A 22,704-nucleotide genomic window follows, 5' to 3' on the forward strand; every position below is an offset into this window, starting at 1 on the left:
CTTTTAACCACATTCCAGTATATAATTCAGTGCTGCTAATGACATTCATCATGCTGAGCACCAAGAATATTTGTTTTTCAGTTTAATATTCAATTTAGAACAGCTTTCATTTGAGCCAAAGGTACAGAGAATTTAACATTGGAATCATCACATTAAAAAAAAATCCAGATTTTTGGCTTTTCCTGAAAAATAGAAACCCTAGGCCCTCACTCCCACATAACATTACTTAAGTTAGTAAACTCACAGCCATCTGAGAGCTTGAGTTAGTAGTTGGTTCCAAAATAGGATAACTCCATAATGAAACTTATAACAAGAACAAAATGAATTGTTTGTTCAAATTAGAAAGGTTTCTTCCTCTATGTACCTTCTTTTATACCTATGCTTATTTTGAATTCTTTAAAAGCTTTGCCAATTGTTAAGTTCTTCTTCCAGCTAAAATGACCTCCATGCAGGTTCATTTCGTAGGTTCAGGCTGTGAGCTGCAGGGCATTTTTTAATCTTGTTTTATTGCAGTTAGAAGACAGATAGCCATGATGGCTGGATTAAAACACCTAGGTATGTGAACGTTAAATTCAATGTTTTGTCAGAATTCCACAGAGAACCAAGAAAAGGATATTAATTTTAAGTGAATAAGTACAATTTTACTCACAGTCCAGGAAGTATTATAAGACTGCAGGTATAGCTAATTTCAAGAACCTTATGAGCTTTTGTAGAGTGCATATTCAAGGCTAAAAAACCACCAAAAAATTGCATGTGTATAATTGAACAACAGATAAGCCACAGTGGAGATGCTTAGTGGCACAATTTTCCAATCTGTCCTTAGAATAAAGGTTCAATATTGTCCTTAGAATTCAGTGGGATATATGGTTTTGCTGCCTTTGCTTTCAGGTTCCTGTATTGTCAAGGATCAAAAAATAGTTTTGGTCCTCGATGGGAGGCCTTTTTGAAGGGGAAGAGGGGTGAATAGCCTAGAAATTTAAAATCTTAGAAATCAACTAAATGCCCTTGTGTTTTATTAGCTAGCACTATTTATAGCTTATAATAAAGTCAGCTCAGAAGGTCACTTCTTAAACACAGCTATGAATATTGTAGTGTATGATTCTCAGATTGTTTATAAGGAGACTGGGTGAGGATTTTTAATAAATGCTTGGCCAAGAGAGCTGTTCTGATATATATGTATATGAATCATGCAATGAAAAGTTGAGTTGTATCTTCTCGTTTTCTTCCTCGCCCCCTCCTGACCCCAGGACAACATATTCCATCTGCATTGAAGCTTTGGTTATTATACCCTTGTTATTCTTTTTGCATTTGATAATTGTAGAAATTCTGAGCTACTTACATACTTTATTTCAAACTCAGCTGAGTGATTTTGTCATCTTTAATCTTGTCATCTTATATCTAATTTTTTTTATGTTTCTCTGTGTTGAATACATGGCTCCTACAGATAAAATTCTCACTTTCTTTTTCAACTGCACAAGTGAAGTATAATATTGGAAGAAATACCAAGTAGGCTGGGCAATGGGAAAACTCCAGTGAGAGACAGAAATTAAAAGCCAAGAGCACATAGGCTTGCTGAAATAATTTTCTGATTGCCACACACTGAACCGACAAGATCAAAAGGACAAGACTGAGGTTCATAATAACTGCAGAAACAGCATTAAACTTAGATTTAATAGTATATTGTGATGAAGCACCTATATAATTCACATCTCTTTATTCTTGCTATTTTTTGAGAAAGTTCACTTCATGAAATAGTGCATACAGTCCAATAAAACTGAACTAATATATGGCATTGCTGATGTACAGATCTTCTTTTACTTGATTTATGGAACAAGGGGTATGGGATAAAGCAGTTTGGCCCAAGTTCAGTTTTCATCCATTTGAGCTCCATCTTTCAAGCAATATATTTGGGCAGCATGTCATTGTTTATGTTCATCTGCCTTAGTTGTGAAGTTACTTGTGACAAGCTGGTTGTTGTCTTTAACTCTGATTAGTGACCTTTGAAAGATTTGTTTCCAATTTCACTGATATCTCTTTCTGTTGAAGTTGCACTTTAAAAAGTGAGAGCCAGCTAGTGAATTTCAGTTTATTTTTCAGTGATTTTGTAGCTTCTCTTCCTGTCTGTTATATGAAAATATATTATGGAATTTTAGTTCCTAATGCTAAAAAGAGATGACAATGAAACTTTTAAAACTGCAACATTCGAAAGAGGGTAAGCATATGAAAGTAAGTAACTTAACTATATTATTCTGGATAACATTGATACTCATTAGGGGAAGACTTTTTTTTCTTTTAGCAAACAAAAGTAGACACATTGGCAACACCAAATGTGGTTCATTATTTGTAACTCAGTACATTTGGCGGAAAGCATTTGTGTTTAGATTTTTCAAACACATGTAAATGATACTACAATATAAAATTATTATATCATGTTGTAGTACCTTTGAATTTTTATACTTTTTCCCACTTTAAATTTTAAAAAATAAAGAAATAAGAGGAATATTTTTGGATGAACCATTTTCATGTGTATTCAGCATGTCCATTCATGCATGTACCTTAATTTTTCTAATTCCTCAAGTTGATCATAAAAATAGATATTTGCCTATTTCCCCTTGATTGTATTCATATTGGAGTTGGGTATGGCAGGTATGAGTTTGGTGCATTTTGGGGACAGTGCAGGAAAGTGAGGGACATCTGCTTGGAACTCCATGGAAAAAAACTAGGGTAGTTCTTGACTATACAAAGAAATAGGAAAATGGCATTGCCTATTTTTATGTGGCTCCCTACTGCTCATACCAGCCATAATGCTGCATCTAACTACTGAAGACTCTTGCTTCCTAATCCAATACTGAGAATTTAGCAGCAAAGACTTGTTCTTCCATTTCAGAAGTTCACTTAACTTATATGGCTTAGAATTAGGTGATTCAACAATTGATTGTCCTGAATTCATATCCCAACACTGATCTCCTTCTTCTTCTAACAGCAAGGAAGAAAAATGGCAAAGAAAGAGACAGGAGTACATGTGAAATTATTTTAAAGAATTTGTTCAGGAAAATGGGTTTGGGTTATTATTATGTTTCCTCCAGTGATTGTTCCAAGAGTCTCTTTAACCATGTTGATAATTTCTGCACCTCATTGAGGCCAAAAAGCCTTGGTTGGCCAATTTACTCCACTTTACTTGATTTGAAGTTTTTAATTTACTGCTCTAGCCACACCCTAGAGTCACAGACCCTCTTAGAGTAAGGATCAGTACTCTCTTCTAAGATTCCAAGCATTCCTTCACAAAAGGGAAAATCTTCCTCTAGAGTAGGTTGAAAGACTTTGTGTTGGTAGTTTTCTGTTATAAATGAAAGTGTTTAATATTTCTTGGTTGTTGGACAAGCCATATTTCCTTAAGATTATACTATAACCTACCTACATATAACAGTGTTGTAGGATAGGTGGGAGTACATTAAACCATCAGTGTTTCATAGACAGATTTTGCATTTAGGTATCCGTCTGCAATTTGAAGTCTCATAGCAATTTAATTTTTTTTTTTAGTCTTTCCATTCCTGAAATATCACCATAGACTCTACTTTATTTGAAAGATATACAGGCAAAGTTGTTACTATGCATAGTAGTTCTTTAATTGCAGCATATTTCAATACATTGCACACATTAATTCTATACTTTGTGGGGATAAAAGTACAATGTAACCACTTGGTAGTTAACATCATATGAATTTTCATGAATAAATATACACATTGGTTTGATGCTATTAGATGAGTGATCCTCAAAATGTCATCATTTGAGGTCTAAAATGACCAAATATGGAATTACAGAGTTGTCTAGTTTACCCACTCTGAAGAATTTGTGTTAATGCATCTGCCTACTAAAAACTTTAATCTGAATTCAGATACTTTGCTGCTAGACATTGATAATAATAATATCATTCATCACTATTTTTATTTGTTACATCTACTTTCTTCTACTCTTTAGTATTTTACAATCTCATAACAACTACCCAGGTTATATTTTTTTCATTTATTCAATGCTCATAAAATGAGGGCTTACAAATGGCAGGAGGTGTTAGTGCAAGAGCTCAGGATCCAGCTCTCATAGAGATTACCATAAGGGGAGAAATTAAGCAAGCAGACAGATGATGAATGGATTAAATGGATTACAGGATAGTTTTAGAAAATGGTGAGTCCTTCAAGATAATAAAACCAGATAAAAATGAGATGTTGGCATGGCAGGAAGGTCAGCTTTAGGAATGATGGTCAGAGAAGGGTCACTGAGGAAGAACATTTGATCTGACTCCAAACTTGGGAGGATCTGTGAGAAAGAGTGTTCTAGGCTCAGGGAAGAGCAAGTGCAGGGGTCTGAGCAGGGCCAAGTTTGGACGTTTGTTTTAAGGAAAGAGTCAGTGGCTGGATATATAAGTAAGGTTGGTAAGAGGTGAATCTTAGCAGATATGTGAGAATCAGAAAACAGCAGGTTGTATTTCTTCTTTATTGTGCCTCATGTGCTTTGTTGAATAATGTTTCTGCTTTTCTGAGGTAGTTTACTTATAAATATATTATACCCTTCATAACCTTTAGTTTTCTACTCAGTAGACAAATAAAACAATTAGTATATTTATAATATGTGATATTAATATTCTTCTCTACTTAAGATCTATCATTGGTTCTCAAATTATAAGCCATCCTTGCTTTGAATTCTTATTCTGTTCCATTTTGATGAAAACTTTTTTTTTTGAATTGAGTATTGTTTTATGGAATTTTTCTCCTTCTACCTATTGTTACTTTATATCTCTGAGTGGGAAGGTCAAATGATGGTGGTTATTTTCCTGGGACATTGAATCTAGGGTCTATTTGTCTGCACAATCATTTGAATTTGCTCTTAGTCGTACTGATTTCCAAGGGAGTTATCCTCTCAAATATATGGGCTTTCTCAAAATCTTTTTAATTTGCTACTTCTGTTCCTAACCTTCAAAGGCTTCTTACTATCTCTCACCAGTCTTTCCCTCATACTGATTTAATACTGTCTGTAGGTTTAATTAACTTGCTGTTTATTTCTCTATCCTAGATCATTAATGAAGATATTATTTAAGACCCAGAAGAACCTCTCATATTGAATATGCTTTGCCTTTTAATTCTGTTTTGCTTTGCAATCTTCAATCCCAGTTTCAACAAAATATCTTTCCCTCGATCTGATCGGGAAACCAGATTTTGTGAGTCCTTACTTACAAAAATGAGGTTCATAATGAATAAATATGCTATTTATTGGTTTCTTCAGTTTTGTTAAGGGCATTTTGCATTGTATTATGAGGCAGATTTTAGCTAATCATTTTACAGAATTTGCTATTTTCTTTTTGAAGTCTCCCACAATTATTGTGGAAACATCAATTGCTTCCTTTAGTTTTGCCAGTGTTTCTCTCATGTATTTTGTGGCACCTTGATTGGGTGCATAGACATTTACGATTGTTATTTCTTCTTGCTGAATTGCCCCTTTTATTAGTATGTAGTGGCCTTCTTTGTCTCTCAAAACATCCCTGCATTTGAAGTCTATTTTATCTGAGATTAATATTGCTACACCTGCTTTCTTTTGGCTGTAGCTTGCATGAAATATTTTTTTCCATCCTTTCACTTTCAGTTTCTTTGGGTCCCTGTGTCTAAGATGAGTCTCTTGTATGCAACATATTGATGGTTCATTTTTTTTGATCCATTCTGTGAATCTATATCTTTTAATTGGGGAGTTTAATCCATTTACATTCAACGTTAAAACCGTGAAGGCATTTCTTGAATCGGCCATCTTATCCTTTGGTTTATGTTTGCCATATTTTTCCCTCTCTCTATTAATATCCTTTATTGTACCCATACCGAATCTCTTTAGTACTGAACCTTTCTCCAAGTCTCTCTGTCCTGTCTTTGTTTCTCTGTCTGTAGGGCTCCCTTTAGTATCTCCAGTAGGGCAGGTCTCTTGTTAGCAAATTCTCTCAGCATTTCTTTGTCTGTGAAAAATTTAGGCTCTCCCTCAAATTTGAAGGAGAGCTTTGCTGGATAAAGTATTCTTGGCTGGAAATTCCTCTCACTCAGAATTTTAAATATATCGTGCCACTGCCTTCTCGCCTCCATGGTGGCTGCTGAGTAGTCACTACTTAGTTTTATGCTGTTTCCTTTGTATGTGGTGAATTGCTTTTCTCTTGCTGCTTTCAGAACTTGGTCCTTCTCTTCTATGTTTGACAGTGTGATCAGTATATGTCTCGGAGTGGGTTTTTTTGGATTTATTCTATTTGGAGTTCGCTGAGCATTTATGATTTGTGTATTTATGTTGTTTAGAAGATTTGGGAAGTTTTCCCTAACAATTTCTTTGAATACTCTTCCTAGACCTTTACCCTTTTCTTCCCCTTCTGGGACACCAATGAGTCTTATATTCGGACGTTTCATATTATCTATCATATCCCTGAGGTCCATTTCGAGTTTTTCAATTTTTTTCCCCATTCTTTCTTTTATGCTTTCATTTTCCATTCTGTCATCTTCCAGGTCACTGATTCGTTGTTCAACTTCCTCTAGTCTTGTACTATGAGTGTCCAGAATCTTTTTAATTTGGTCAACAGTTTCTTTAATTTCCATAAGATCATCCATTTTTTTATTTAGTCTTGCAATGTCTTCTTTATGCTCTTCTAGGGTCTTCTTGATTTCTTTCATATCCTGTACTATGGTCTCATTGTTCATCTTTAGTTCTTTGAGTAGCTGCTCTAGGTGTGTCTCTTCTGGTCTTTCGATTTGGGTGCTTGGGCTTGGGTTATCCATATCGTCTGGTTTTTTCATATGCTTTATAATTTTCTGTTGTTTTTGGCCTAGTGGCATTTGCTGACCTTGATAGGGTTCTTTTAGGGTTTGTAGACCAGTTGAAGTCCTTATCTCTAATTTATCAGATCTACAGCTTCGTGGAGTAGACTTTCTCTAACTAACCAGCAGGTGGCGTCCACGAGCCACCTGTTCTCCACAAGCCAGATCTCCCCTGCTTAGCCTTTTTGGTGAGTGGGGGAGTGAGTCTTGTGGGGCCCAATTGGTGTACCAAGCTTGCGTGTGTAGTTGGTGTTGCCTGCCCTGTATGTGGGGCGTGTTTCTGGGCAGTCGGGGAGGGGGGGTGGCCCTAACAATCAAATCTCCCTGATGATCCTAGAGTTTTAAAGCTGCTGCAATAGTCTAATCCTTCAGTTCAGTCCTGCCACAGTTTGTCTCTGCCACTGACCCACAAGTCTTTGGTATTGGCGTATGTCTCCTGAGACTTGCAAGTGGGCCCCTCTTCCAGGCTGTGCACCCCGGGTCCTCTGTTGAGGGATGACTGTGCTATGTCACAGGTGAGTGCCGTCCCCCCAGGGCAGTTCTGGGCTGCTGGGCTGTGTAGGGAGGCTCCCAGTCTGCTCAAATGATGGCTGAATGGGGCTTTGTTAATTCACACTGCTCCACCTTCCCAGCTCTGGGACAATCAGCTGAGGTTGCAGGGAAGGCTAATGTCCACGCCCAGTTTTGTGGTGTGTGCCTGTTATTTGAAGCACTTCCGTCACACTGGGTTGTCTGGGGCAGCTCTGGGCTATGGGGGCTGGTGATGGGCAGGAGTGTTTCCTGTCCACCAGGATGGTGGCTGTGAGCGGACACCCCCCTTTTCTTGGGAAGTTGTGTTGTTTAGTGAATTTTCTCAGCCACTGGATTATTGCCTTTTGTCTCAGAGCTCTCTTATTTCTGCTCTTGACTTGACGTGCCCAAATTGCAATTCTTTGAAGCTTTCTGTATTGGGCTTCTTAGAGTAATTGTTTTAGAAAAAGAAAAAAGGATTTAAAAAAAAAAAAAAAAAAAACGGCCCTCCTCAGAGATCTAATGGGTTATTGAAATGCTAATAGACAAAGCAACCAGGGCCATTAAGGAAAGATCCACAGGGCAGAGAGATCAGCTTTGCTTCGGGATTTGCATATGCTGCCTCAAGGCCTGAGCTCCGCCCTTCCCCTTTCTGTGTTCACCAGAACTCCAAAAATCCTCTGCTTTTATTTTGGAGTTTTTCGTGTTGTTTTTTTTCTATGCCTGTCTCCTCTCTGCTGGGCTGGCTGCTCTCAGAGTCTCTGGTGTCTGGTCTCAGTCTATCTATGGTTGGAGTTTGAATCAGTAGAATGAGTTTCCGATAAGAGCAGCCACTGCAGTTCTCCCTTCTCCTTCCCGGAGCTGACAGCCCCTCCTCCCCCGGGACTGAGCCTGGCAGGGAGGGGCGCGGGTCCCCTGGCCGCAAAAACTTACAGATTTCACTGATCTCAGCAGTTCCACGTTTTCATGAGTGTTGTATGAAGTATGCCCAAAGACAGATTGCTCTGTGGTGTCCAGTCCACGCAGTTCCTGGCTTTTTACCTACTTTCCTGGAGGAGTAACTAAAACTTACAGCTCACCAGTCTGCCATCTTGCCCCGCCTCTCGCTATTTTCTTTTTTAGAAAAGCAGTCCCTCAATAACATTGCTCTGTAAGCTTTAAGTTATCTTATGATAATTTGATTTCTAGAGGCACTTCTGTGATCATTTCAGGAGAAAAATTTTTTCTTGATTAATCTGAGGTCCTGTAAATCACTTCTATTTCTTACTGTTGTTTTCATTAAGTTCTATGATTTGGAGATTTTTTTTAAGTTCTTCACTTAGACACTTGTTCAAATATACTTTAAAAGAAGAACACTATTTTATGGATTCTTTTGCAGTTTATAACTTTGGCAGGGAGTTATATCGGGACTTTTTTCTGTCCTCTTTCCATCTCGGGTCCCAAATATTACACATTCCATCAAGGGGTTCTAGGCCAACCAAGCCAAAAAAAACAAACCAACAAACAAAAAAAAAACTTGCAAGAGAAATGCCTGAGAACGGGTTTTGCGCTCTTAGATCACCACTTACCTCCATCCTATAAAAGGGTTTGGAAAGGCTGAGGGAATAATTGGAAATGGAGGAGAAATTCCTTAGAGGGAGTAGCTGGGTCATGTAGAAGTGGCGGGAATTGTGCCTCTCACTTCACGTGCAATGAATAGGATTTCAAAGAGTACTTGACCTGAAATCCCCTCCTGGGCACAGAGCATGGTGCTGGACCCATTCCTGACAAAGAGTCTAAGCTGAGATGCTGTGACTAGGACTGGGGAGTGAGGATGGAGGCCTGCTTTGGGAATGGCCCAAGCTCCCAGATTCTGTTGAAGGAAAGGATGTGCAAGTGTTTTCTCTGAGCTTTGTAGAGAGTCTTTTCCAAAGAGGACTTCCTAGAAAGCAAGTCAACCACAGTAGAAAAGACTGGAGATGCACTGTGGGTTGAAAATTGAGGAGCATTCCTAGCAGCTGACCACAAGAGACATTGGTCTCTCTTAAGGGATCTGTGGTTGAGTGGTCGTCATAAAGGCTGAGGTTGGGGCAGTAAGTCCCTGAAAAACACCTTGCATGACCAAAAGATTCCAAGGTCAGTTTACATCAGCGCGAGTCAAGCAATATCTTTCATACCCTGTAACTTTTATCCCTCTTCTCCTTCCCTGCTCCAACCTTGGAAGGATCAGAGACCAAAGTTGAGGGCTAGGAATAGGGGAAGAAGAGACACACAAAACAAGAAGCAGAGGTGCCCAAATCCCACCCGGAGAGGGAAGGAAGGAGTTGGAAGACACACGACGGACAGCGCTGGGGTTGGAGGGGGCCCTCAGGACACACAAGCCGGAGCTAAAGGCAGCCTCATGGCAAACATCGGCACGCGCACGGACGCCGGCTCCTGAGGCGCGCGCGCGCACGCGCACGGACGCCGGCTCCTGAGGCGCGCGCGCATGTGCACTTCCGTTAGTCAACCGTTTGGCCAGTTATTCTCGGCCAAGAGGTGTTGATGTTCCCTGTGTGTCTGTGTGACGGAGATTGGGTGGGGTCCCCTCTAGCACTGGTTCTGGGCTCGGGGGACGGCGAAAAGCCGAGGGACAGCTGAGGTGTCTCCGGAGCCGGTGCCTCAGCGATGAAGAGGATTTTCGGCTTGGGGAGGAGGCAGATCGATCCGTCGCGGAGCTCCCGCAGCCTCTGCGGGGCCGACGGGTCGGGTTACCTCCTCCGGGACCGGGACCTTGGCAAGATCCACAAGGCCGCCAGTCGTGGCAAAGTGGCCAAAGTGCAGCAGATCCTGTTGCTCGGAAAAAATGGCGTGAATGACAAGGACAAAAAGAACAGGTGATGGGGGCCCCGCGGCAGGGCGAGGATGGGCCGGCGGGAAGGGTCTGGGGGGAGGCGGGGTGCAGCCTGGAGCCGTCTGTCCCACGATGGCCGGTCCCCTGAGAGGTAGTAACGTGTGGAGCTGCCTCCCTAGAAGCCATCTCCTGTGAGGCTGTCACCCGAGGGGCGTCCTCCGATAGTTTATCTTTCCAGGGGCTACCCGCAAGCGGCCATCAAACCGAGAGGCTCAGCTCCTTCCGTCTGAAGAGCCCGAGTGCCTAGGACTTGGAAACTTTACCTGGGGTTTGGCGCCCAACGGGTCTTCAGGAGCAACAAGAACCAGTACAAATCCTTTTGCACTCACAAATCCCTTAGAGAGTACCAGTGTTGAAGTGATTTAACCAAGTGTCAATAGAAAGAAATGAAATTGTCTGTATAATGATGTACACATGTTTAATGAAATACGTTTCAGAAAACTGCATGATGGGAGAAATAATTCCCACAGTATATCAACTTCTGGGCTAAAAATTCTTCCAATACAATCCAATATCTATTTTATGCACAGGTATTCACTAACAGCTATACCTGTGCATATCTGTCCTTTAGGGGGGTTTAGAAGGAAACATCTGTTTCTTGCCCTAAAGATGTGGTACAATTGTTTAAGCAGTTTTATTCACATACCATATAACCCATCCAACCTGTACAATCAATGGCGCTCAGTATAATTGCAGAGTCATCGTGCTTTAATTACTAATCAATATTAGAACATTTTCATTTCTCCAAAAAGCAAAACCCCATATCCTTTATACCTCCCTATTATTGACACTTAGCATGTGTGTTAATTTTGTTGCAATTGATGGAAGATATTAAAATATTACTGTTAACTGTAGTCCAAAGCTTGCATTAGGTGTATCTTTTCCCATATACCATCCTATTATCAACACCTTGTAATAGTAACGTATATTTGTTCTACTTCATGGAAGAACATCTTATATTTGTACTATTAACCACCTTCATCATCCATAACAGAGTTCACTAGGTTATACAATTCCATGTTTTATCCTCTAGCTTTCCTTCTCATGAATATACATGACCCTAAACTTCTCCTTTCAACCACAGTCACACACATGATTCAGCACTGTTAATTATACTCAATAATGTGCTACCATCACCTCTATCTGTTTGCAAACATTTTTGATCAACCTTATTAAAAATTCTGCACAAATTAAGCATCAGCTCCCCATTTTCTACCCTCACTATCTTCTGATAACCTATATTCTAGATATTAACACATGAGTTTACTCATTATATTTAGGTCATATTAGTGAGATCATACAATATTTATCTTTTTGTGTCTGGCTTATTTCATGCAACATAATATCCTCAGGGTTCATCCATGTTATCACATGCATCAGGATTTCATTTCTTCTTACTGCTGAATAATATTTCATTGTAGATATATACCCCATTTTGTTTATCCATGCATCAGTTGATGGACACTTCGATTGTTTCCATCTTTTGGCAGTTGTGAATAATGCACTATGAATATCAGTATGCAAATGTCTATTCATGTTCTTGCTTTCAATTCTTCTGAGTATATATCTAGTAATGGGATTGCAGGATCATATCGTGGTCTATACTTAGCTTCCTGAGGAACCACTAAAGTGTCTTCACAGTGGGTTTACTATTTTACATTCCAATCAGCAGTGAGTAAGTTTTCCTATTTCTCCACATCCTCTCCAGCATTTGTAGCTTTCTGTTTGTTTAATAGCAGTTGTTCTAGTAGATGTGAAATATCTCATTGTGGTTTTGATTTGCATTTTCCTCATAGCCAGTGATGTTTAGCATTTTTATGTGCTTTTTAGCCATTTCCTCTTTGAAAAAATGTCTATTCAAGTCTTTTGCCCATTTTTAAATTGAGTTGTTTGTCTTTTTGTTGTTGAGTTGTAGGATATCTTCATATATTCTGGATATTAAACCCTTATCAGATATGTGGTTTCCAAATATTTTCTCCCACTGGGTAAGCTGCCTTTTCACATTTTTGTCACAGTCTTTTGAAGCACAAAAGTCTTCGTTTTTGATGTGGTCCTTTTCTAGTTTGCTAATGCTGCCAGAATGCAAAACACCAGAGATAGAATGGCTTTTATAAAAGGGGATTTATTTGGTTACACAGTTACAGTCTTAAGGCCATAAAATGTCCAAGGTAACACATCAGCAATTGGCTACCTTCACTGGAGGATGGCCAATGGTGTCCGGAAAACCTCTGTTAGCTGGGAAGGCATGTGGCTGGCTTCTGCTCCGAAGTTCTGGTTTCAAAATGGCTTCCACCCAGGATATTCCTTTCTAGGCTGCAGTTCCTCAAAAATGTCACTCTTAGTTGCACTTGGGATATTTGTCCTCTCTCAGCTTCTCTGGAGCAAGAGTCTGCTTTCAATGGCCATCTTCAAATGTCTCTCATCTGCAGCTCCTGTGCTTTCTTCAAAGTGTCCCTCTTAGCTGTAGCTCCTCTTGTAAACATCACTCACAGCTGCACTGAGTTCCTTCTGTTATGTCAGCTCATTTATATGGCTTCACTGATCAACTCAGACCCACCCCAAATGGGTGGAACAACACAGCCACGGAAATTATCCAATCAGAGTCATCATCCACATCTGGGTGGGGCGCATTCCAAAGAAACACTCAAAGAATTACAATCTGAACAACACTGATAACATCTGCCCACACAAGATTACATCAAAAATAATGGCGTTTGAGGGACACAATATATTCAAACTGGCACATTCCACCCCCTGGACCCCAAAATGACATTATCTTTCCATATACAAAATACATTCATCCCACAACAATATCACAGAATCTTAAATCATTTCAGTAACAATAGTTAAGTACAAGATCCCATCAAAATCAATTATAGGTGTGGTCAGTCCTAAGGCATAATTCCCCTCTAGCTGTGGATCTGTGAACTTAGAATAAGTTATGTGCTTCCAATATACAAAGGAGGGACATTCATAGGATAAACATTCCCATTGCCATAAGGAGAAACAGTAAAGAAAATGGTTAACAGGACCAAAACAGTTCCTAAAACCTTCAGGATAAACTCCATTAGATTTCAAAGTCTGAGAGTCATTAACAGAATGAGGTTGCATCCTTGGGGCTTGAGAGAGCGGGAGTCTAACCCTTCCTAGGGGACTTTGTGGCAGCCCTTTCCTCTCCAAATGCTTGGGTGAGTGCTCCAACGTATCCACACATTGGGGAGACCACCTTCTTGGCCCCACCCTCTTCAAATATTGGGGCAGCTCCCGGATTCCCTTCCATCTCCAGGGCACATTCTCAACCCCTTCAGAACAGTGTGGTGGCAGCCAGACTCTCCCCAATTCCCTGGGAATGTGCTCCACCCTCTTTGGGGCTTGGGGTGGCTGAACATTTCCTGAGTGTTGAGGCAGAAGGCCCACCCTTGACCTCCAGGGCAAACTCACCCTTTCCATGCATGTGGGCTGTGCCACTCTCCTAGCCCAAGGCTTCTTGACTCCAGACCTCAACCTCCATGGCTCTGCCTTTGAAGAAATTTTTCCTTCAGTTTGTTCCTTGTCTGTCCCCTCCAGTCCAGACTGGCAGTGGCTCTGTCTATAAAGATCTCACAAAAATTCTGTTGGTTTTGCATGAGGCACACAGGGGTCAAAGCCATCAGACAATAGGACTTTCCACAAATCCTTTCTGCTTAGCTCCTTTTCCAATCTTGGCTTGTACTGAAGTGGTGGCTGTGTTCCATGTTTGGTTACATCCTCATGTTGGGCTGTAGCTTCAGGATTCCACCCCCTGGAAGCCCATAATTTTCCAAGCCATCAGCTTCTGGTTTCTTTGAACCCAAGAGTTCAGTTCTAAGTTTATCTCTCTCTGCTCGCATTTTACTGTAAGCTGCAAGGAGAAGCCAGGGTACATCCTCCACACATAGTCTGGAGATCTCCTCAGCTAAGTATTCCAGGTTGTTACTTTCAAATTCTTCCTTCTGTCTGACACCAGGACTCAATTTTGCCAAATTCTGTGCCACTTTAAAACAAGGATCACCTTTCTTCCAGTTCACAACAACACATTCATCATTTCTGTTCAAGTCCTCATCAGAAGTATCTTTAGAGTCCACATTTCCACAGTCTTTTCAAAGCAGTTTAGGCCTTTTCTATCAAGCTCCTCACAATTCTTCCAGAATCTTCCCCTTATCCATTTAAAAAGCCATTCCAACATGTTTGGTATTTGCAAACTCAGCAGCAAAAGCACCCCACTTCTCTCGTGCCAAAATCTGTTCTAGTTTGCTTATGCTGCCAGAATGCAAAACACCAGAGTTGGATTGGCTTTTATAAAAGGGGGATTATTTGGTTACACAGTTACAGTCTTAAGGCCATAAAATGTCCAAGGTAACACATCAGCAATTGGCTACCTTCACTGGAGGATGGCCAATGGTGTCTGGAAAACCTCTGTTAGCTTGGAAGGCACATGGTTGAGGTCTGCTCCGAAGTTCTGATTTCAAAATGGCTTCCTCCCAGGATGTTCCTCTCTAGGCTGCAGTTCCTCAAAAATGTCACTCTTAGTTGCACTTGGGATATTTGTCCTCTCTCAGCTTCTCCGGAGCAAGAGTCTGCTTTCAATGGTTGTCTTCAAACTGTCTCTCATCTGCAGCTCCTGTGCTTTCTTCAATGTGTCCTTCTTAGCTGTAGCTCCTCTTGTAAACATCACTCACAGCTGCACTGAGTTCCTTCTTTTATGTCAGCTCATTTATATGGCTCCACTGATCAACTCAGACCCACCCTGAATGGGTGGAGCAACACTGCCATGGAAATTAGGCAATCAGAGTCATCACTCACAGCTAGGTGGGGCACATTCCAAAGAAACACTCAAAGAATTACAATCTAATCAATACTGATAACATCTGCCCATGCAAGATTACATCAAAGATAATGGCATTTGGGGGACACAATATATTCAAACTGGCACAGGTCCCATTTATCTCATTTTTTCTTTCGTTTGCTTGTGCTTTGGGTATAAAGTCTGAGAAATCACTGCCTACCACAAGATCTTGAAGATGCTTTCCTACATTTTCTTATAGGAGTTTTATGATCCTGACTCATATTTAGGACTTTGACCCATTTTGAGTTAATTTTTGTACAAGGTGTGAGATAGGGGTCTTCTTTTTGTTGACCCATTTGTTAAAGAGACTGTTCTGTCCCAGTTAAGTAGACTTGGAAGTCTTGTCAAAAATCAATTGGCCATAAATGTGTGGATCCAATTCTGAACTCTCAGTTTGGTTCCATTGATATTAATATGTCTGTCTTTATCCAGTACTATGCTGTTTTGACCACTGTAACTTTGTAATATGCTTTAAAGTCATGAAATGTGATTCCTCCAAATTCATTTTTCTTTTTCAAGATGTTTTTGGCTACTCAGGGCCTCTTACCCTTCCAAATAAATTTGATAATTGACCTATCCATTTCTTCAAAGTATGCTTTTGGGGATTTGATTGTGATTGTGCTGACTCTGTAAATCAATTTGGGTAGAATTGACATCTTAATGATAATTAGTTTTCCAATCCAAGAACATGAAAAGTCCTTTCATATATTTAGGTCTTTGATTTCTTTTAGCAATGCTTTGTAATTTTTTGAATACAGGTCCTGTACATCCGTGGTTGAATTTATTCCTAGTATTTGATTCTTTTAGTTATGGTTGTAAATAGAATTTTTTTTTTTTTGATAAATGGATTTCCTCCTCAGATTGCTCATTACTAGTGTATAGAAACACTACTGATTTTTGTGTGCTGATCTTGTATCCTGCTAGATTGCTTGTTTATTAGCTGTAGTAGCTTTGTTTGGATTTTTTGGGGACTTCCTAAATATAGGATTATGTTATCTGCAAATAGTGAAACTTTTACTTCTTCCTTTCCAATTTAGATGCCTTTTATTTCTTCTACTTCTTGTCTAATTACTCTGGCTAGAACTTCAAGCACAATGTTGAATAACAGTGGTGACAGTGGGCATCCTTGTCTTCTTCCAGATCTTGGAGGGAAAGCTTTTGATCTCTCACTGTTGACTGCAGTGTTAACTGTGGGTTTTTCATGTATGCCCTTTATCATACTGAGGAAGTTTCCTTCTAGTCCCACCTTTGGAGTGTTTTTATCAAGAAAGGATGCTTGGTGGATTTTGTCAAATGCCTTTTCTGCATCAATCAATATGATCATGTGCTTTTACCCCTTTGATGTTTTTTTTCTTTTTTCCCTGCTTCTCAGCTTGACTCATTTCAAGTGTTTTGTCTTCAACTTCACTGATTCTTTCCTGTCAGCTTTTTAAAAATTAATTAATTAATTTTTATTAAAACATATTCACACACCATATAATCATCCAAAGTGTGAAACAGTTGTTCACAGTATCATCATATAGTTGTGCATTGAACACCAGAGTCAATTTCTGAACATTTTTGTTACTCTGAAAAATAAAATTAAGAATAAAAATAAAAGTAAAAAGAACACCCAAAGCATCCCATAACCCTCCTCCCCTGTATTATTCATTTACTTTTTGTCCCCATTTTTCTACCCATTTGTCCATACACTGGGTAGAGGGAGTGTGAGCCATAAGGTTTTTACAATCACATGGTCACACCATAAAAGCTATAAAATTTTACACTTGCCTTCAAGAATCAAGGATACTGAACATAATGCATAAGAGTTACTTCCAGAATGACCTCCCAACTCCATTTGAAATGTCCAAGCCACTAAAATTATATTTTGTTTCATTTCTCTTTTGGTCCAAAAGACTTTCTCAATCACTTAGTAGGTCTTAGCCTACTAAGCTGGTGGTCCCCAATGCTTGCAAGAATATCAGGAATTCCCTATCTGGGGAAGTTTAATATTTCCACTTTTCCCCTCAGTCCCTTGAGGGGGCTTTGCAAATACTTTTTATTCTCTACCCAAATTACTCTGGGTTGTATCAGGGCTTCATGCTAACCTGTATAAACCAACAAGATCTCACTCCCAATCAAAGTTTCATGTAATTATAGAATTTCAGTAAACTGACCATACAAGTTAAATTATATAGCATGCTACAGAAAATACAGATTTTGCACCAAATAAACATCACTTCCTTTGGTCTCACACAGAAGCCATCTGCTGGGTCCTTCTCCAGTGTATATCCTCCTCTAGAGTTTCAAACAATTCAGAATTGTCCTTTTTTTCTGGAGAGGAGTTTTCAATAGCTGTTTGTGTTGCCATGTTGATGACATCACTCCACCCAGTGTCTTCTTAATACCCATTATCTCTTTTGCCTTATTTTCCTTCTCCTCCTTGAATTGGTTTAGATTTGTGTGAACATCTTTGGTTAGTTGTTCCAAATTCTGTAGCTCCTCTGACTTTCTAATTTATTCCTTTGGTCCATATCTTTCTGTTTCTTCATATGGCTTCTAAATTTTGCTGATATATGGCTGTCTGATTATCTTGACAAGATTATTCTGAAAGTTGATTTCTCGGTCTTTTCTTTTTGTTGTTGATAGGGTTTGTGTTAAGGGTCTTAGGTGACCCTTAGTTTGTCAGTATTTCTGAGCCAAAACAGGGCCAGGGACCCATGCTGGGGGCTCAGACCAGTTCAAAGTGCCCTGAGGAGAGGGTTAGGAAAGCCTCCAAAAAGCCTTTTCCTCCAGTTCCCTAAGGCTGTGCTTTCCTGGCCTGTCCAGTGGTTGGCATTCTTTGGCAACATATTCCCCACAGCCCTAAGAAGGCAGAGTATTCTTAGCCCTCTGGTGGCTCTGTCTCTGATGTGGGTTGAAACAGTGGCCCAGTGGTGCCTGTTCAGGATGGGCTAAAGCAGCAGGACATAACCAGTAACTGGATACTGGGCCAGGTTTCCCTCTGTTCTTGGGGAAGAGGACATTTAGGGCCCTCCCAGTCTGCAGCTGCCCTCCAGGCAAGGACCAGGTTGATCTGAAGCTGGTTGCCTTGATGGTGGGAGATGGGTGCAAGGGGCCACAGCCTAACAAGTTACTCATTACTCATGGTTTTTCACCACAGTTTCTCAGTCTCTCTTTCCTGATCTTCCCTGGATGCTGTGCAATACACCACTGGTTTCTGGAGCCTCAGAACAATTGTTCTGGACAGTTTTTGCCTGTCTACTAGCTATTTTTGGAAGAGGAGTAAGGCCTGCAACTCCCTATTCTGTTATCTTCTCAGAAGTTTGCGGTACAGTTTTTAAAATTACATCATTTGTGCAATTGTTTCACACCCAAGAGAAAGCTTCCTTTCCTCTGTTCTTTCTCTGGGAATTTTGATCTGTTGTATTTGTTTTTGTTTTGCTTCTATAGTTTTCTTTATACTCCTTTTACTGCCCCTAGCTGCTTTTGCCTGGGAGGAAGGTCAGCCTGCTCCCAAGTCAGTATTGCCCAGCCAAAATAGGATCAGGGACCCATGAAGGGGGCATAGACCAGCTCCAAAAAGACCTGGGGAGAGGGTCATGAAAGCTTCTGAAGGTTTTTTGATGTCTCCCCAAAGTTGCACTTTCCTGGCCTGCCCGGCAAATGATACCCTTCAGAAAACTTCTCCACATCCCTAAGGAGGCTCTGTGTCTTTAAACCTATGCCACCTCTGCCCCTGATAGGAGATCAGTTGAAAAAATGGTTGTGCTGTCCCTGTTCAGGCAGGTGGAAACTTCAGTTCAGAGCTGGGACCCAGCAATCTGGACTCACAGGTCAAAAGCTGTGATCTGTGCTCGGCTGCCCCTGTTCTTGAGGGAAGGGGATTTCCACTTCCCTCTTCTTCTGCAGCAGCCAGCCAGGGACTGGACCCAAGGCAGCTCAACTAGAGAGTGGAAATGAGTGCTGGCATCTGCGATGGAGCCAGTTACTCACAGTTGTTTACCACAGTTTCTCAGTCTCTTTCCTGGATGCTGTACAGCATTCCCCTGGCCTCCAGAGTGCTGGTATAGTTGTTTGAGACAGTTCTGGCCTGTCCATGAGCTGTTTTGGAGGAGTGAGTCCTGGAGCTCCCTACTCTGCCATCTTCCCCAGAAGTTCTCTTTGTGGTTTTGTTGTGCATTTCCCTAATGGCTAATGATGTTGAGCATCTTTCATGTGCTTGTTGGCCATTTGTATATCTTCTTTGGAAGGGCAAAGTACTTTTTCACAGAAGATCTACAAGTGGCCAGTGGATATAGGAAAAAATATTTAGAGCCCCTGATAACAGGATAAATTTAATGTAAAAGAGGAATGAAATACCATTTTCCTCCCACAAGGTTTATGAGGATGAGGAAGAATGGGTACTTATACTGCTGCTGGAAGTTAGGTGTCTTGTGACTTTTCAACTAGGTGATTTGCACAAGTATCACATCTTAAAAATACATATACCCTATTAGTTGTCAGTTCCATTTATATTAAAATAGCTTTAGGAAATAATTAGAGAAATGTAAAGTACAATTGTTTTCTCAGCACTGCTTAAAATAGCAATATATTAAGATTCCATATATACATTTTATAAATAAATTGCACTATGTCTATAGGATGAAATGAGAATACAACCATTAAAGATACCACAGATACAGATATTTGTTGACATTCAAAGATGTACTTTAGTGGATCATTAAATTAGGAAAAAAAAGATCAGTTTGAGTATGTGTAACACAGACTATAGTCTTGTGTTAGCCAGAAAATATGCACAAAATGAGATATTTTGGGCCTTTGTATTATAAATGAATTTTGTTTCCTTTTTTCTTATTTGTGTTTTCTAATATAAGAATACTGGTATATAATTCTAGTTAAAGCTTATTAATAATGAAATCATATTTGGAAAGAATAGGAATATGAGTCTCACATAGGCAAAAATAATCTTCTAGTTTTATTAATTATTTTGGAATTTTTTTGAGGATTGGTGTCTTCTGCCTTAGATTGTGTTAGGTGTACATATTATTATATACACATTTTTAGTTATATATACTAATTACATATATGTAATTGATTATAGGTTAATCATAGTATTTGTCTGTGCTTATAAAATTTTAGCTGTGTCCTTATGAAAATAAAAAATAAAAAGTAGAAAATATAAATGATTATTCCTATTGCAAAAGTATTGCTTTAATTTATAAAGTTTTCTTTAAAAATATTGTGTTCTCCAACTGTATTTATCCATTATTTGAGCCATTCTTGCATCTATTTTTTTCATCAAACATAGCCTCAACACTTGTTATACAGCAGACAGATTTTTCCATCAGGATCTTTTTATCCTTAAAAACTTCAAGTTTACCTGCCTAGTCTGAGCAAGTTGAGAAATTTAACATTGAAGTATTAAGACTTAATGTGAATTGAAGTTCTTCCTCTCTCCCTTCATGCAAAAGCATTTCTGAAAGTAAGAAATTGTAAAAAGCCTTTAATTGCCTTCTAAAAATTTATAACAACATTAAATATTAGTATTAATTGTTGGAAATACATGACTTACATACATTGTATACTTCTAAATATTGAATAAAATGAGCTATACCTAATCATTTAAATTCTGAGTTTCCTTTGGCTGAGTTAAAGTTTCTTGAAAACCAAAGTAACAATTACTTTATCCTTTTAATTCCTTTTGTTGTTTTATTTCAGACCTCTTTCCCCATAACACGTTTTTTTTTTTTTAAAGTAGAACATCCCTCAAGTACATTCAAATAGCCTCAAATAAAATACAGGACATGTCCACTTCCAACCAACCACCTGCTACATCTTTTGCAGTTAAAATTAATACACTCATGGATCTTGGAATTTCTATTTGGAGTTGAGTCATTTGCTTGTGCTGTCTGTCTATCCTCCAACCCTCTTTCTTTCTCCCTTCCTTCCTTCCTTTCTCTCTCTCCTTCCTCTCTCTCTCCTCCCTCTCTCTCTCTCCCTCTCTCCCTCTCTCTCTTTTCTTTTTTTATCTTCATTTTATTGAGATATATTCACATACCACACAGTCATGCAAAACAAATCGTACTTTCGATTGTTTACAGTACCATTACATAGTTGTACATTCATCACCTACATCAATCCCTGACACCTTCATTAGCACACACACAAAAATAACAAGAATAATAATTAGAGTGAAAAAGAGCAATTGAAGTAAAAAAGAACACTGGGTACCTTTGTCTGTTTGTTTCCTTCCCCTGTATTTCTACTCATCCATCCATATACTAGACAAGTGGAGTGTGGTCCTTATGGCTTTCCCAATCCCATTGTCACCCCTCATAAGCTACATTTTTATACAACTGTCTTCGAGATTCATGGGTTCTGGGTTGTAGTTTGATAGTTTCAGGTATCCACCACCAGCTTCCCCAATTCTTTAGAACCTGAAAAGGGTTGTCTAAAGTGTGCATAAGAGTGCCCACCAGAGTGACCTCTCAGCTCCTTTTGGAATCTCTCTGCCACTGAAGCTTATTTCATTTCCTTTCACATCCCCCTTTTGGTCAAGAAGATGTTCTCCATCCCACGATGCCAGGTCTACATTCCTCCCCGGGAGTCATATTCCACATTGCCAGGGAGATTCACTCCCCTGGGTGTCTGATCCCACGTAGGGGGGAGGGCAGTGATTTCACCTTTCAAGTTGGCTTAGCCAGAGAGAGAGGGCCACATCTGAGCAACAAAGAGGCATTCGGGAGGAGGCTCTTAGGCACAAATATAGGGAGGCCTAGCCTCTCCTTTGCAGCAACCGTCTTCCCAAGGGTAAAACTTATGGTAGAGGGCTCAACCCATCAAACCACGAGTCCCCTATGTCTGTGGTCATGTTAGCAACCATGGAGGTGGGGTAGGCGAATACCTTTGTATTCTCCACAGGCTCCTCAAGGGGGCACTACATCTTTTTTTTTCCTTGTTTTTCTCTTTTTTTTTTTTTAACTTTCCCTTCTTTTTTAAATCAACTGTATGAAAAAAAAGTTAAAAAGAAAACAAACATACAATAAAAGAACATTTCAAGGAGACCATAAAAAGGGAGTAAGAAAAAGACAACTAACCTAAGATAACTGCTTTACTTCCAACATGTTCCTACTTTACCCCAAGAAAGTTACATAATATAGCAACATTTCTGTGAACTTGTTCCTACTATATCCATCAGAAATTAACAGACCATAGTCATTGCTGGGCATCCCCAGAACGTTAAATAGCTTATCTGTTGTTCTTGGATTATTGTTCCCCCTTCTTTAATTGCTCTCTACTGCTAGTTCCCCTACTGTATTAGTTAGGGTTCTCCTTGGAAACAGAATCAATGAGAGATGTCTCTTATTATCAAATTGTAAAAGTGACTCACGCAACTGCGGGAGCGCACGAGTCCAAATTCTGCAGAGCCGTCAACAAGCTGTCAACTCCAAGGAAGACGTCCGACGAACTCCTCGGGAAACGAACCGACAACTTTGACGAACTCCTCAGGAAACGAACCGGCAACTTTGAAGAACTCAGGAAACGAACCGACAACTTTGACGAACTCCTCAGGAAACGAACTGGCAACTTCGACGAGCTCCCCAGGAAAAGCTTCACTGAGCAGCTGAAGAAGAAGTGAAGGT

General features: G+C 39.8%; 1 protein-coding gene across 1 annotated transcript in view; it reads left to right on the forward strand.

Moving 5' to 3' along the window:
- Nucleotides 1–10,093: 10,093 nt before the first annotated feature.
- Nucleotides 10,094–22,704, forward strand: part of LOC119524462 (ankyrin repeat domain-containing protein 26-like) — a 224,687-nt gene continuing 212,076 nt past the window's right edge. The window contains exon 1 of the mRNA XM_037823152.1: nucleotides 10,094–10,198. The gene's annotated coding sequence lies outside the window, so the exon portion shown is untranslated. The remainder of the gene's footprint in view (nucleotides 10,199–22,704) is intronic.

Source organism: Choloepus didactylus (genome assembly GCF_015220235.1).
Source record: "Choloepus didactylus isolate mChoDid1 chromosome 11 unlocalized genomic scaffold, mChoDid1.pri SUPER_11_unloc1, whole genome shotgun sequence".
NCBI classification, from domain to species: domain Eukaryota; kingdom Metazoa; phylum Chordata; class Mammalia; order Pilosa; family Megalonychidae; genus Choloepus; species Choloepus didactylus.